The following is a 17,196-nucleotide window of genomic DNA, read 5'->3' on the forward strand; positions in this document are numbered from 1 at the left end:
ACTAGCAGACAGTGGTGTGCTATTACTATATTCAGACTACATTTTCTCACGGTAAGCCGCTATCACTAGCAGACAGTGGTGTGCTATTACTATATTCAGACTACATTTTCTCACGGTAAGGCACTATCACTAGCAGACAGTGGTGTGTTATTACTATATTCAGACTACATTTTCTCACGGTAAGGCACTATCACTAGCAGACAGTGGTGTGTTATTACTATATTCAGACTACATTTTCTCACGGTAAGGCACTATCACTAGCAGACAGTGGTGTGCTATTACTATATTCAGACTACATTTTCTCACGGTAAGGCACTATCACTAGCAGACAGTGGTGTGTTATTACTATATTCAGACTACATTTTCTCACGGTAAGGCACTATCACTAGCAGACAGACAGTGGTGTGCTATTACTATATTCAGACTACATTTTCTCACGGTAAGGCACTATCACTAGCAGACAGTGGTGTGTTATTACTATATTCAGACTACATTTTCTCACGGTAAGGCACTATCACTAGCAGACAGTGGTGTGTTATTACTATATTCAGACTACATTTTCTCACGGTAAGGCACTATCACTAGCAGACAGTGGTGTGTTATTACTATATTCAGACTACATGTTCTCACGGTAAGCCGCTATCACTAGCAGACAGTGGTGTGCTATTACTATATTCAGACTACATTTTCTCACGGTAAGGCACTATCACTAGCAGACAGTGGTGTGTTATTACTATATTCAGACTACATTTTCTCACGGTAAGCCGCTATCACTAGCAGACAGTGGTGTGCTATTACTATATTCAGACTACATTTTCTCACGGTAAGGCACTATCACTAGCAGACAGTGGTGTGTTATTACTATATTCAGACTACATTTTCTCACGGTAAGGCACTATCACTAGCAGACAGTGGTGTGTTATTACTATATTCAGACTACATTTTCTCACGGTAAGCCACTATCACTAGCAGACAGTGGTGTGCTATTACTATATTCAGACTACATTTTCTCACGGTAAGGCACTATCACTAGCAGACAGTGGTGTGTTATTACTATATTCAGACTACATTTTCTCACGGTAAGGCACTATCACTAGCAGACAGTGGTGTGTTATTACTATATTCAGACTACATTTTCTCACGGTAAGGCACTATCACTAGCAGACAGTGGTGTGCTATTACTATATTCAGACTACATTTTCTCACGGTAAGGCACTATCACTAGCAGACAGTGGTGTGTTATTACTATATTCAGACTACATTTTCTCACGGTAAGGCACTATCACTAGCAGACAGTGGTGTGTTATTACTATATTCAGACTACATTTTCTCACGGTAAGCCACTATCACTAGCAGACAGTGGTGTGCTATTACTATATTCAGACTACATTTTCTCACGGTAAGGCACTATCACTAGCAGACAGTGGTGTGTTATTACTATATTCAGACTACATTTTCTCACGGTAAGCCACTATCACTAGCAGACAGTGGTGTGCTATTACTATATTCAGACTACATTTTCTCACGGTAAGCCACTATCACTAGCAGACAGTGGTGTGCTATTACTATATTCAGACTACATTTTCTCACGGTAAGGCACTATCACTAGCAGACAGTGGTGTGTTATTACTATATTCAGACTACATTTTCTCACGGTAAGGCACTATCACTAGCAGACAGTGGTGTGTTATTACTATATTCAGACTACATTTTCTCACGGTAAGCCGCTATCACTAGCAGACAGTGGTGTGCTATTACTATATTCAGACTACATTTTCTCACGGTAAGGAACTATCACTAGCAGACAGTGGTGTGTTATTACTATATTCAGACTACATTTTCTCACGGTAAGACACTATCACTAGCAGACAGTGGTGTGCTATTACTATATTCAGACTACATTTTCTCACGGTAAGGCACTATCACTAGCAGACAGTGGTGTGCTATTACTATATTCAGACTACATTTTCTCACGGTAAGGCACTATCACTAGCAGACAGTGGTGTGTTATTACTATATTCAGACTACATTTTCTCACGGTAAGGCACTATCACTAGCAGACAGTGGTGTGTTATTACTATATTCAGACTACATTTTCTCACGGTAAGGCACTATCACTAGCAGACAGTGGTGTGCTATTACTATATTCAGACTACATTTTCTCACGGTAAGGCACTATCACTAGCAGACAGTGGTGTGTTATTACTATATTCAGACTACATTTTCTCACGGTAAGGCACTATCACTAGCAGACAGTGGTGTGTTATTACTATATTCAGACTACATGTTCTCACGGTAAGCCACTATCACTAGCAGACAGTGGTGTGCTATTACTATATTCAGACTACATGTTCTCACGGTAAGGCACTATCACTAGCAGACAGTGGTGTGTTATTACTATATTCAGACTACATTTTTCTCACGGTAAGTTACTATCACTAGCAGACAGTGGTGTGTTATTACTATATTCAGACTACATTTTCTCACGGTAAGGCACTATCACTAGCAGACAGTGGTGTGTGCTATTACTATATTCAGACTACATTTTCTCACGGTAAGGCACTATCACTAGCAGACAGTGGTGTGTTATTACTATATTCAGACTACATTTTCTCACGGTAAGGCACTATCACTAGCAGACAGTGGTGTGCTATTACTATATTCAGACTACATTTCTCACGGTAAGGCACTATCACTAGCAGACAGTGGTGTGTTATTACTATATTCAGACTACATTTTCTCACGGTAAGGCACTATCACTAGCAGACAGTGGTGTGTTATTACTATATTCAGACTACATTTTCTCACGGTAAGGCCGCTATCACTAGCAGACAGTGGTGTGTTATTACTATATTCAGACTACATTTTCTCACGGTAAGGCACTATCACTAGCAGACAGTGGTGTGCTATTACTATATTCAGACTACATTTTCTCACGGTAAGGCACTATCACTAGCAGACAGTGGTGTGTTATTACTATATTCAGACTACATTTTCTCACGGTAAGGCACTATCACTAGCAGACAGTGGTGTGTTATTACTATATTCAGACTACATTTTCTCACGGTAAGGCACTATCACTAGCAGACAGTGGTGTGTTATTACTATATTCAGACTACATTTTCTCACGGTAAGCCACTATCACTAGCAGACAGTGGTGTGCTATTACTATATTCAGACTACATTTTCTCACGGTAAGGCACTATCACTAGCAGACAGTGGTGTGTTATTACTATATTCAGACTACATTTTCTCACGGTAAGGCACTATCACTAGCAGACAGTGGTGTGCTATTACTATATTCAGACTACATTTTCTCACGGTAAGCCACTATCACTAGCAGACAGTGGTGTGCTATTACTATATTCAGACTACATTTTCTCACGGTAAGGCACTATCACTAGCAGACAGTGGTGTGTTATTACTATATTCAGACTACATTTTCTCACGGTAAGGCACTATCACTAGCAGACAGTGGTGTGTTATTACTATATTCAGACTACATTTTCTCACGGTAAGGCACTATCACTAGCAGACAGTGGTGTGTTATTACTATATTCAGACTACATTTTCTCACGGTAAGGCACTATCACTAGCAGACAGTGGTGTGCTATTACTATATTCAGACTACATTTTCTCACGGTAAGGCACTATCACTAGCAGACAGTGGTGTGTTATTACTATATTCAGACTACATTTTCTCACGGTAAGGCACTATCACTAGCAGACAGTGGTGTGCTATTACTATATTCAGACTACATTTTCTCACGGTAAGGCACTATCACTAGCAGACAGTGGTGTGCTATTACTATATTCAGACTACATTTTCTCACGGTAAGCCACTATCACTAGCAGACAGTGGTGTGCTATTACTATATTCAGACTACATTTTCTCACGGTAAGGCACTATCACTAGCAGACAGTGGTGTGTTATTACTATATTCAGACTACATGTTCTCACGGTAAGGCACTATCACTAGCAGACAGTGGTGTGTTATTACTATATTCAGACTACATTTTCTCACGGTAAGCCGCTATCACTAGCAGACAGTGGTGTGTTATTACTATATTCAGACTACATTTTCTCACGGTAAGGCACTATCACTAGCAGACAGTGGTGTGCTATTACTATATTCAGACTACATTTTCTCACGGTAAGGCACTATCACTAGCAGACAGTGGTGTGTTATTACTATATTCAGACTACATTTTCTCACGGTAAGGCACTATCACTAGCAGACAGTGGTGTGCTATTACTATATTCAGACTACATTTTCTCACGGTAAGGCACTATCACTAGCAGACAGTGGTGTGTTATTACTATATTCAGACTACATTTTCTCACGGTAAGGCACTATCACTAGCAGACAGTGGTGTGCTATTACTATATTCAGACTACATTTTCTCACGGTAAGGCACTATCACTAGCAGACAGTGGTGTGCTATTACTATATTCAGACTACATTTTCTCACGGTAAGGCACTATCACTAGCAGACAGTGGTGTGTTATTACTATATTCAGACTACATGTTCTCACGGTAAGGCACTATCACTAGCAGACAGTGGTGTGTTATTACTATATTCAGACTACATTTTCTCACGGTAAGGCACTATCACTAGCAGACAGTGGTGTGTTATTACTATATTCAGACTACATTTTCTCACGGTAAGCCGCTATCACTAGCAGACAGTGGTGTGCTATTACTATATTCAGACTACATTTTCTCACGGTAAGGCACTATCACTAGCAGACAGTGGTGTGTTATTACTATATTCAGACTACATTTTCTCACGGTAAGGACACTATCACTAGCAGACAGTGGTGTGCTATTACTATATTCAGACTACATTTTCTCACGGTAAGGCACTATCACTAGCAGACAGTGGTGTGTTATTACTATATTCAGACTACATTTTCTCACGGTAAGGCACTATCACTAGCAGACAGTGGTGTGCTATTACTATATTCAGACTACATTTTCTCACGGTAAGCCACTATCACTAGCAGACAGTGGTGTGTTATTACTATATTCAGACTACATTTTCTCACGGTAAGGCACTATCACTAGCAGACAGTGGTGTGTTATTACTATATTCAGACTACATTTTCTCACGGTAAGCCGCTATCACTAGCAGACAGTGGTGTGCTATTACTATATTCAGACTACATTTTCTCACGGTAAGGCACTATCACTAGCAGACAGTGGTGTGTTATTACTATATTCAGACTACATTTTCTCACGGTAAGGCACTATCACTAGCAGACAGTGGTGTGTTATTACTATATTCAGACTACATTTTCTCACGGTAAGCCGCTATCACTAGCAGACAGTGGTGTGCTATTACTATATTCAGACTACATTTTCTCACGGTAAGGCACTATCACTAGCAGACAGTGGTGTGTTATTACTATATTCAGACTACATTTTCTCACGGTAAGGCACTATCACTAGCAGACAGTGGTGTGCTATTACTATATTCAGACTACATATTCTCACGGTAAGGCACTATCACTAGCAGACAGTGGTGTGCTATTACTATATTCAGACTACATTTTCTCACGGTAAGCCACTATCACTAGCAGACAGTGGTGTGTTATTACTATATTCAGACTACATTTTCTCACGGTAAGGCACTATCACTAGCAGACAGTGGTGGTGTGCTATTACTATATTCAGACTACATGTTCTCACGGTAAGGCACTATCACTAGCAGACAGTGGTGTGTTATTACTATATTCAGACTACATTTTCTCACGGTAAGCCGCTATCACTAGCAGACAGTGGTGTGCTATTACTATATTCAGACTACATTTTCTCACGGTAAGGCACTATCACTAGCAGACAGTGGTGTGTTATTACTATATTCAGACTACATTTTCTCACGGTAAGCCACTATCACTAGCAGACGGTGGTGTGCTATTACTATATTCAGACTACATTTTCTCACGGTAAGGCACTATCACTAGCAGACGGTGGTGTGTTATTACTATATTCAGACTACATTTTCTCACGGTAAGCCGCTATCACTAGCAGACAGTGGTGTGCTATTACTATATTCAGACTACATTTTCTCACGGTAAGGCACTATCACTAGCAGACAGTGGTGTGCTATTACTATATTCAGACTACATTTTCTCACGGTAAAGGCACTATCACTAGCAGACGGTGGTGTGTTATTACTATATTCAGACTACATTTTCTCACGGTAAGGCACTATCACTAGCAGACGGTGGTGTGTTTATTACTATATTAGACTACATTTTCTCACGGTAAGGCACTATCACTAGCAGACAGTGGTGTGTTATTACTATATTCAGACTACATTTCTCACGGTAAGGCACTATCACTAGCAGACAGTGGTGTGTTATTACTATATTCAGACTACATTTTCTCACGGTAAGCCACTATCACTAGCAGACAGTGGTGTGTTATTACTATATTCAGACTACATTTTCTCACGGTAAGGCACTATCACTAGCAGACAGTGGTGTGTTATTACTATATTCAGACTACATTTTCTCACGGTAAGGCACTATCACTAGCAGACAGTGGTGTGCTATTACTATATTCAGACTACATTTTCTCACGGTAAGGCACTATCACTAGCAGACAGTGGTGTGTTATTACTATATTCAGACTACATTTTCTCACGGTAAGGCACTATCACTAGCAGACAGTGGTGTGTTATTACTATATTCAGACTACATTTTCTCACGGTAAAGCCACTATCACTAGCAGACAGTGGTGTGCTATTACTATATTCAGACTACATTTTCTCACGGTAAGGCACTATCACTAGCAGACAGTGGTGTGTTATTACTATATTCAGACTACATTTTCTCACGGTAAGCCGCTATCACTAGCAGACAGTGGTGTGCTATTACTATATTCAGACTACATTTTCTCACGGTAAGGCACTATCACTAGCAGACAGTGGTGTGTTATTACTATATTCAGACTACATGTTCTCACGGTAAGGCACTATCACTAGCAGACAGTGGTGTGTTATTACTATATTCAGACTACATGTTCTCACGGTAAGGCACTATCACTAGCAGACAGTGGTGTGCTATTACTATATTCAGACTACATTTTCTCACGGTAAGGCACTATCACTAGCAGACAGTGGTGTGCTATTACTATATTCAGACTACATTTTCTCACGGTAAGGCACTATCACTAGCAGACAGTGGTGTGTTATTACTATATTCAGACTACATTTTCTCACGGTAAGGCACTATCACTAGCAGACAGTGGTGTGCTATTACTATATTCAGACTACATTTTCTCACGGTAAGGCACTATCACTAGCAGACAGTGGTGTGCTATTACTATATTCAGACTACATTTTCTCACGGTAAGGCACTATCACTAGCAGACAGTGGTGTGTTATTACTATATTCAGACTACATTTTCTCACGGTAAGCCACTATCACTAGCAGACAGTGGTGTGCTATTACTATATTCAGACTACATTTTCTCACGGTAAGGCACTATCACTAGCAGACAGTGGTGTGTTATTACTATATTCAGACTACATTTTCTCACGGTAAGGCACTATCACTAGCAGACAGTGGTGTGCTATTACTATATTCAGACTACATTTTCTCACGGTAAGCCGCTATCACTAGCAGACAGTGGTGTGCTATTACTATATTCAGACTACATTTTCTCACGGTAAGGCACTATCACTAGCAGACAGTGGTGTGTTATTACTATATTCAGACTACATTTTCTCACGGTAAGGCACTATCACTAGCAGACAGTGGTGTGTTATTACTATATTCAGACTACATGTTCTCACGGTAAGCCGCTATCACTAGCAGACAGTGGTGTGCTATTACTATATTCAGACTACATTTTCTCACGGTAAGGAACTATCGCTAACAGACAGTGGTGTGTTATTACTATATTCAGACTACATTTTCTCACGGTAAGACACTATCACTAGCAGACAGTGGTGTGCTATTACTATATTCAGACTACATTTTCTCACGGTAAGGCACTATCACTAGCAGACAGTGGTGTGCTATTACTATATTCAGACTACATTTTCTCACGGTAAGGCACTATCACTAGCAGACAGTGGTGTGTTATTACTATATTCAGACTACATTTTCTCACGGTAAGGCACTATCACTAGCAGACAGTGGTGTGTTATTACTATATTCAGACTACATTTTCTCACGGTAAGGCACTATCACTAGCAGACAGTGGTGTGTTATTACTATATTCAGACTACATTTTCTCACGGTAAGCCGCTATCACTAGCAGACAGTGGTGGTGTGCTATTACTATATTCAGACTACATTTTCTCACGGTAAGGCACTATCACTAGCAGACAGTGGTGTGTTATTACTATATTCAGACTACATTTCTCACGGTAAGGCACTATCACTAGCAGACAGTGGTGTGTTATTACTATATTCAGACTACATTTTCTCACGGTAAGCCACTATCACTAGCAGACAGTGGTGTGTTATTACTATATTCAGACTACATTTTCTCACGGTAAGGCACTATCACTAGCAGACAGTGGTGTGTTATTACTATATTCAGACTACATTTTCTCACGGTAAGCCGCTATCACTAGCAGACAGTGGTGTGCTATTACTATATTCAGACTACATTTTCTCACGGTAAGCCACTATCACTAGCAGACAGTGGTGTGTTATTACTATATTCAGACTACATTTTCTCACGGTAAGGCACTATCACTAGCAGACAGTGGTGTGTTATTACTATATTCAGACTACATTTTCTCACGGTAAGCCGCTATCACTAGCAGACAGTGGTGTGCTATTACTATATTCAGACTACATTTTCTCACGGTAAGGCACTATCACTAGCAGACAGTGGTGTGTTATTACTATATTCAGACTACATGTTCTCACGGTAAGGCACTATCACTAGCAGACAGTGGTCTGTTATTACTATATTCAGACTACATGTTCTCACGGTAAGCCGCTATCACTAGCAGACAGTGGTGTGCTATTACTATATTCAGACTACATTTTCTCACGGTAAGGCACTATCACTAGCAGACAGTGGTGTGTTATTACTATATTCAGACTACATTTTCCCGTGGTAAGCCGCTGTCACTAGCAGACAGTGGTGTGCTATTACTATATTCAGACTACATTTTCTCACGGTAAGGCACTATCACTAGGAGACAGTGGTGTGTTATTACTATATTCAGCCTACATGTTCTCACGGTAAGGCACTATCACTAGCAGACAGTGGTGTGTTATTACTATATTCAGACTACATGTTCTCACGGTAAGCCGCTATCGCTAGCAGACAGTTGTGTGCTATTACTATATTCAGACTACATTTTCTCACGGTAAGGCACTATCACTAGCAGACAGTGGTGTGCTATTACTATATTCAGACTACATTTTCTCACGGTAAGGCACTATCACTAGCAGACAGTGGTGTGTTATTACTATATTCAGACTACATTTTCTCACGGTAAGGCACTATCACTAGCAGACAGTGGTGTGTTATTACTATATTCAGACTACATGTTCTCACGGTAAGCCGCTATCACTAGCAGACAGTGGTGTGCTATTACTATATTCAGACTACATTTTCTCACGGTAAGCCACTATCACTAGGAGACAGTGGTGTGCTATTACTATATTCAGACTACATTTTCTCACGGTAAGCCGCTATCACTAGCAGACAGTGGTGTGCTATTACTATATTCAGACTACATTTTCCCACGGTAAGACACTATTCCTAGCAAACAGTGGTGTGCTATTACTATATTCAGACTACATTTTCTCACGGTAAGCCGCTATCACTAGCAGAGAGTGATGTGTTATTACTATATTCAGACTTACATTTTCTCACGGTAAGGCGCTATCACTAGCAGACAGTGGTGTGCTATTACTATATTCAGACTTACATTTTCTCACGGTAAGGCACTATCACTAGCTGACAGTGGTGTGCTATTACTATATTCAGACTACATTTTCTCACGGTGAGGCTCTATCACTAGCAGACAGTGGTGTCCCGGTTACTGGGTTCAGACTTACATTTCCTCACGGTAAGGCACTATCACTAGCAGACAGTGGTGTGCCGGTAACTGGGTTCACACTACATGTTCCCACGGTAAGACACTATCACTAGCAGACAGTGGTGTGCCGGTTACTGGGTTCAGATTACATTTTCTCACGGTAAGCCACTATCACTAGCCGACAGTGGTGTGCCGGTTACTGGGTTCAGACTACCTGTTCCCACGGTAAGGCTCTATCACTAGCAGACAGTGGTGTGCCGGTTATTGGGTTCAGACTTACCTTTTCTCACTCTCCCTACTCACACATCCCAACTTTCTATGTGTAAGACTAAAAAGATTGATAATCGGAAATATCGTCTATAGGAAAACTTATAAATGATTATCGATATGAAAATAGTGTCTTCGATAACCTCGGTCATACATTTTTTTGGTATAATAAAGTTTTAGTTTCGCCACACAGGTGTTTATTCATGGGCTGGGCATGGAATTATGTCCAGGGGACTGTTTTGTAAGTAACCCATGTCACCAATCACCAGTGAAATATGTTCATTTCTTTCAGATATTTTTTTCATTCTTGATCAAAGTTACGTCTCCGATCTTTATCGATAATCGATCGATATTTAGTTAACGATTATTTATCTCTATGATCTATATATCGTTAGCCCGACCTAATAAACGTATATAATTGTAAATCTGGGGCGTGGGTTGAAGCCCGGGTCGGAGGAATATACCCTGATTATCTAATTTCCCTGCTCAACTCCTGCCCGGGTTTGTGGCCAATTAAGCGAATGTCCCACGACGGAGTTGGTTCCGCACGGTATCACATAATTCGGTAATAAGTTTTTTTGCGGCATTGGGTCCACATCACGACATAACACAACATACAGAGAACGCTTCTCTATTCCGACCAATAGGTTGTGTAAATGTGTACATGTGTAAATACGAAAAGCAATACCTTGGAAACAATGTAGATAGCACGAAACAATACTTGGCACAAAACAAACTTCTAATATTTCTGACACACCATCAAAACTCTCAAACATTGATAATGCATAAAATGAAGATAATTTATGTAGAGGTCTTGCAGGTATTTTTCATGAATGTAGGAATGACAAGTCTTTATGGATGAGTAACTTCTTTATTGTACAATAGCATCCTTGAACACGGTATAAGTATCTACACCGAAACGTAAGCATCCTTGAACACGGTATAAGTATCTATACCGAAACGTGGGCATCCTTGAACACGGTATAAGTATCTATACCGAAACGTGGGCATCCTTGAACACGGTATAAGTATCTATACCGAAACGTAAGCATCCTTGAACACGGTATAAGTATCTATACCGAAACGTAAGCATCCTTGAACACGGTATAAGTATCTATACCGAAACGTAAGCATCCTTGAAAACGGTATAAGTATCTATACCGAAACGTAAGCATCCTTGAACACGGTATAAGTATCTATACCGAAACGTGGGCATCCTTGAACACGGTATAAGTATCTATACCGAAACGTAAGCATCCTTGAACACGGTATAAGTATCTATACCGAAACGTAAGCATCCTTGAAACGTATCTACACCGAAACGTAAGCATCCTTGAACACGGTATAAGTATCTATACCGAAACGTAAGCATCCTTGAACACGGTATAAGCATCCTTGAACACGGTATAGTATCTATCTATACCGAAACGTAAGCATCCTTGAACACGGTATAAGTATCTATACCGAAACGTAAGCATCCTTGAACACGGTATAAGTATCTATACCGAAACGTAAGCATCCTTGAACACGGTATAAGTATCTATACCGAAACGTAAGCATCCTTGTGTAAAGCATCCTTTGAAAACGGTATAAGTATCTATAACCGAAACGTAAGCATCCTTGAACACGGTATAAGTATCTATACCGAAACGTAAGCATCCTTGAACACGGTATAAGTATCTATACCCGAAACGTAAGCATCCTTGAACACGGTATAAGTATCTATACCGAAACGTAAGCATCCTTGAACACGGTATAAGTATCTATACCGAAACGTAAGCATCCTTGAACACGGTATAAGTATCTATACCGAAACGTAAGCATCCTTGAAAACGGTATAAGTATCTATACCGAAACGTGGGCATCCTTGAACACGGTATAAGTATCTATACCGAAACGTAAGCATCCTTGAACACGGTATAAGTATCTATACCGAAACGTGGGCATCCTTGAACACGGTATAAGTATCTATACCGAAACGTGGGCATCCTTGAACACGGTATAAGTATCTATACCGAAACGTAAGCATCCTTGAACACGGTATAAGTATCTATACCGAAACGTGGGCATCCTTGAAAACGGTATAAGTATCTATACCGAAACGTAAGCATCCTTGAGCACGGTATAAGTATCTATACCGAAACGTGGGCATCCTTGAACACGGTATAAGTATCTATACCGAAACGTAAGCATCCTTGAACACGGTATAAGTATCTATACCGAAACGTGGCCATCCTTGAACACGGTATAAGTGTCTTTACCGAAACGTGGGCATCCTTGGAAACGGTATAAGTATCTATACCGAAACGTGGGCATCCTTGAACACGGTATAGGTATCTATACCGAAACGTGGGCATCCTTGAACACGGTATAAGGTATCTATACCGAAACGTGGGCATCCTTGAACACGGTATAGGTATCTATACCGAAACGTGGGCATCCTTGAACACGGTATAAGTATCTATACCGAAACGTGGGCATCCTTGAAACGGTATAAGTATCTATACCGCATCCTTGAAAACGTGGGCAAACTTGAACACGGTATAGGTATCTATACCGAAACGTGGGCATCCTTGAACACGGTATAGGTATCTATACCGAAACGTGGGCATCCTTGAAAACGGTATAAGTATCTATACCCAAAGGTGGGCATCCTTGAACACGGTATAAGTATCTATACCGAAACGTGGGCATCCTTAAACACGGTGTAAGTAGCTATACCGAAACATGGGCATCCTTGAACACGGTATAGGTATCTATACCGAAACGTGGGCATCCCTGAACACGGTATAAGTATCTATACCGAAACGTGGGCATCCTTGAACACGGTATAGGTATCTATACCGAAACGTAAGCATCCTTGAAAACGGTATAAGTATCTATACCGAAACGTGGGCATCCTTGAAAACGGTATAAGTATCTATACCGAAACGTGGGCATCCTTGAACACGGTATAGGTATCTATACCAAAACGTGGGCATCCTTGAACACGGTATAGGTATCTATACCGAAACGTGGGCATCCTTGAAAACGGTATAAGTATCTACACCGAAACGTGGGCATCCTTGAACACGGTATAAGTATCTATACCGAAACGTGGGCATCCTTGAACACGGTATAGGCATCTATACCGAAACGTAAGCATCCTTGAACACGGTATAAGTATCTATACCGAAACGTCGCTATTGCTTACAACTTCTACACTGCCTCTCAAACAGTTCATGAATACAGACAAATTGTTTCGAAACACTGTTGATTAAATTAATGAATATGAACAAATGAGGTGACATAGCCCATGAATTAGGTGACGTTGGGACCTTGGGGACTGTTGGCTACACTATCCGCCCAGACATCCTCAGCCTTATACAGTGGCACGAGGGGAACGGCAGCTCTTCTCAAACTCCTCAGCGTCCGTTGAGTATGTTTATGCTAATATTTGTATAGCGCCAATATCCAGCTCACCTGCTCAAAGGCGCTTTGATTTTCCCTAGATCATTGGATCTCAAACTCAACAAACAAACTTGTATTATCAATCTTGCAGCCACTAGGCGCACCGAGTTATTGCGGCTGTCCCATCCTTACAGGTACCCATTCACAGCTGGGTGGCCTGGGACATATAGTCACAGTACTTTGTCCAAGTTCACTACACGTTGCTGTACCCGCAACTGGGTGTTTGCACGTATTCATGTGGCCACCATCTGGTCATTACGAACACTAGGGGTTGTGACAACACTGAAAGTGTCTGCACACGAAGTTTGCACACTCCAGTGTTTTACACCCAGTCGCAGGTGGCCTCGATCCCGGCACCTCAATTCGCTGGCTCACTAGCTGGACGCCTTAGACAGCTCGCCCACCACGGCCGAGAGTTGCCCGTTACGACTCCTTCCTTATGTACATGGTCCTGGACAGTTCATCATCGTAGATCTTGGGAACAATAGTTCAAGATACCAGTTGTATAGATCACATAAGAGCTTAATTCAACCAGAACTATACCTATCTGTTTTGACATCTAGAAATATCAGACGCACACTTGTCAATTTTCGATTGGGCTGGTTAGACTTATCAGTAAATAAGGGCAAACGATTTTCAATAGAGAGACGTTTAAGGATATGTCCATTATGTAACTCGGCTATAGAAGATGAAATTCACTTCGCTTTTGTATGCCCACATTATGCTGATTTAAGAAAAAAATATATCCCAAATAATTACCTGTTAAAATATCCTTCATCTGCCTTTGCTTCCATTCTATCCTCCAAAAATGAAAATGTAATATGTAATCTTGCGCTTTATGTAAAACATGCTGTTTTCCTTAAAAGCAATATCTTATCTGAACTGTAATTTCTTTGTGAAATGTCTGTAACATGTGCTGTATATATACTTGTATTACTTGTATATGGGCCGGAGGCCTTAAGTACAATAAATATCTTTGACTTTGACTTTGAGTAGTAGTCTTGGTTGGATGGATGAGCTTGGCATTGAAAGAATCGTCTTCCCTCGAGAAGGGCCCTGTTTCATGGTTGTGGTTCTGTCTTCTGGAGCAGAGGGTTCTGTTGACGGTGATTTAGTTGGACTTGCATTGGTCCTTTGAATACCTCCAGTAGACTTTCCCTCTCTTCTCCCTTCCAACACGAAACTTGTACCATCAAAATATAGATTAATACAACTAAGTCCTGTCTCGATGAAGCTAAATTGTACTTGTGCATTAGCCATTGCCACGTATGGTGTTTGGTACATGGGTGTTAGTACCCTTATCTATTAAGTGCTTTACTTAGAAATAAAAACTCAAAGCTCATACACGCAATTAAATTATTTCCGACACCGAGTTGAAATAAAACACAAACTCAAAGTTAAAAATTAAAGTTGAGATGAAAACATAAAGTTCATACACGCAAATGAATTATTCACTACTCATAGTTGAAATGAAAACACAAACTTAACGGTTAATAATAAATGCCATGTGTAAACACAACATATGTTGCTATTTATAACCAGTTCAGCGTACGGCTGTTGTGACCTTACATGTAGAATGGGCATACGGCGCATACAACAGCCTGAATGTTGTCCGTTACAAATGGTGTCCGGATTAACTCAGCCAAATGAAATTACTCAAAGGCGTTTAGAAGTTGGCGTAGTAATACAAGACAAATCTTATGGACCTTCCACCTGAAGAAGGGGCAAGAACTAGCCCAGCAACGCTGTGAAAAATAAATCAAGAAAGTCTTATCCATAAGGTTGTTGGCGATCTTCAGCCTTATTTTATATTGTATTGTCCTAATTTGAAATCCTATTTTAGAGATATACGCTAGTTGTATTTCCTATTGCTGTGATATACTAGTTGGTTTTACTGTCCTTCGTCGACAGATGTTTAAAATTTGCGCTTTTGTCTTGAATTTATAACTGTCTTGGGTCACGATATGGCAGAGTCCAGATCTCCCAATTTCTGTAATCACTGAACCGAAGCCTCTCCATGGAGACTCATTAACCCCCCTCTGAAAAAGTTGATGGACTCTACTATACCCCAGATCATCCAATCGTCCAGTCCTAACATACCCACATCACCAAATTAGTCCTGGTTATCAAACGTTGGTTGGTTGGTTTGTATTGTAACGCCGCTCTCAGCAATATTCAAGCTATATGGCGGCGGTCTGTAGATAATCGAGTCTGGACCAGACAATCCAGTGATCACCAGGATGTGCATCGATTTATGCAATTGGGATACCATGACATGTGTCAGCCAAGTCGGGGAGCCTGACCACCCAATCCCGTTAGTCCCCTCTTACGACAAGCATGGGTTGGTTACTCAAGACCAATTCTAACCCGGATCTTCACGGGTGGGGTACCAAACGGGTATAAAGTACGTGAAACGGACGGACACTGGGTTAAACAAAACCAACCCTGGTGTATTCCATATTCATTCACAAGGTTTATTTTACTGTTCGATCTCATCGTAATATTTGATATTGATTGTTCTTTAAAAACATGTCTTAAAATAAACTTACTCAATCAGTACACTACACTTAAAGTTGAATCAATTTAGGTCGTTATTTGCAGTAGAAATCGTTACATTTCCACAAACAAACGATACCCTGAATCACTTACTTGGAAATACTTCTTGCTGATACATGGAACTAAAATAATTATTTTTACTTATATTTTGAATACTTTGTTGTATAGGCCTTGAGTGTTCGACTATCGTGGAATCCTTATGTTCTCAAATTGATCCGGGTTAAAATTGATCTTCAGTAACCCATGTTTGTCGTAAGAGGCGACTAACGGGATCGGGTGGTCAGGCTCGCTGACTTGGTTGATACATGTCATCGGTTCCAAATTGCGCAGATTGATGCTCATGCCGTTGGTCACTAGATTGTCTGGTCCAGAGTCGATTATTTACAGACCGCCGCCATATAGCTTGAATATTGCTGAGTGCGGCGTAAAACTAAACTCACTCACTCGCTCATCTTCCCTAGCTGTAAACAGAGATGGCTACCGCAATTTAGTTAGTTTTGTTCATGATTTGTTCTAACGACATAAAAGTTCACTTAAAATGCCACCAAGACATGGTGAAACTTATGCATTGCAGAATTTAGAGCAATAAATGTTAGCACTACTTGTTATGTGCTTGTTCCTTATGACGTAATGGTGCCACTCGTTCCCTCTTCCATCACTTGTTCATTTAGATGTATTCATATGCAAGTCTTCAAACGAAGTTGTAACAGGTGACTTTTCGTTTTTATTTCTCTTAAACGATTAATTAAGTATGATGCTCAAAGGCGCTTTGATTTTCCCTTGATCATTAGATGTCAATCTCAAACGGTACATTGTATTATCGATTTCAACTCCCCGGGGAACATACAACTCATGCAGCCACTAGGCGCAACGAGTTAATGTGGCTTTCCCATCCTTACG

The sequence above is a fragment of the Haliotis rubra genome, unplaced genomic scaffold, assembly GCF_003918875.1.
Source record: "Haliotis rubra isolate DU_JTF1 unplaced genomic scaffold, ASM391887v1 Scf96, whole genome shotgun sequence".
Classification (NCBI taxonomy): Eukaryota; Metazoa; Mollusca; class Gastropoda; order Lepetellida; family Haliotidae; genus Haliotis; species Haliotis rubra.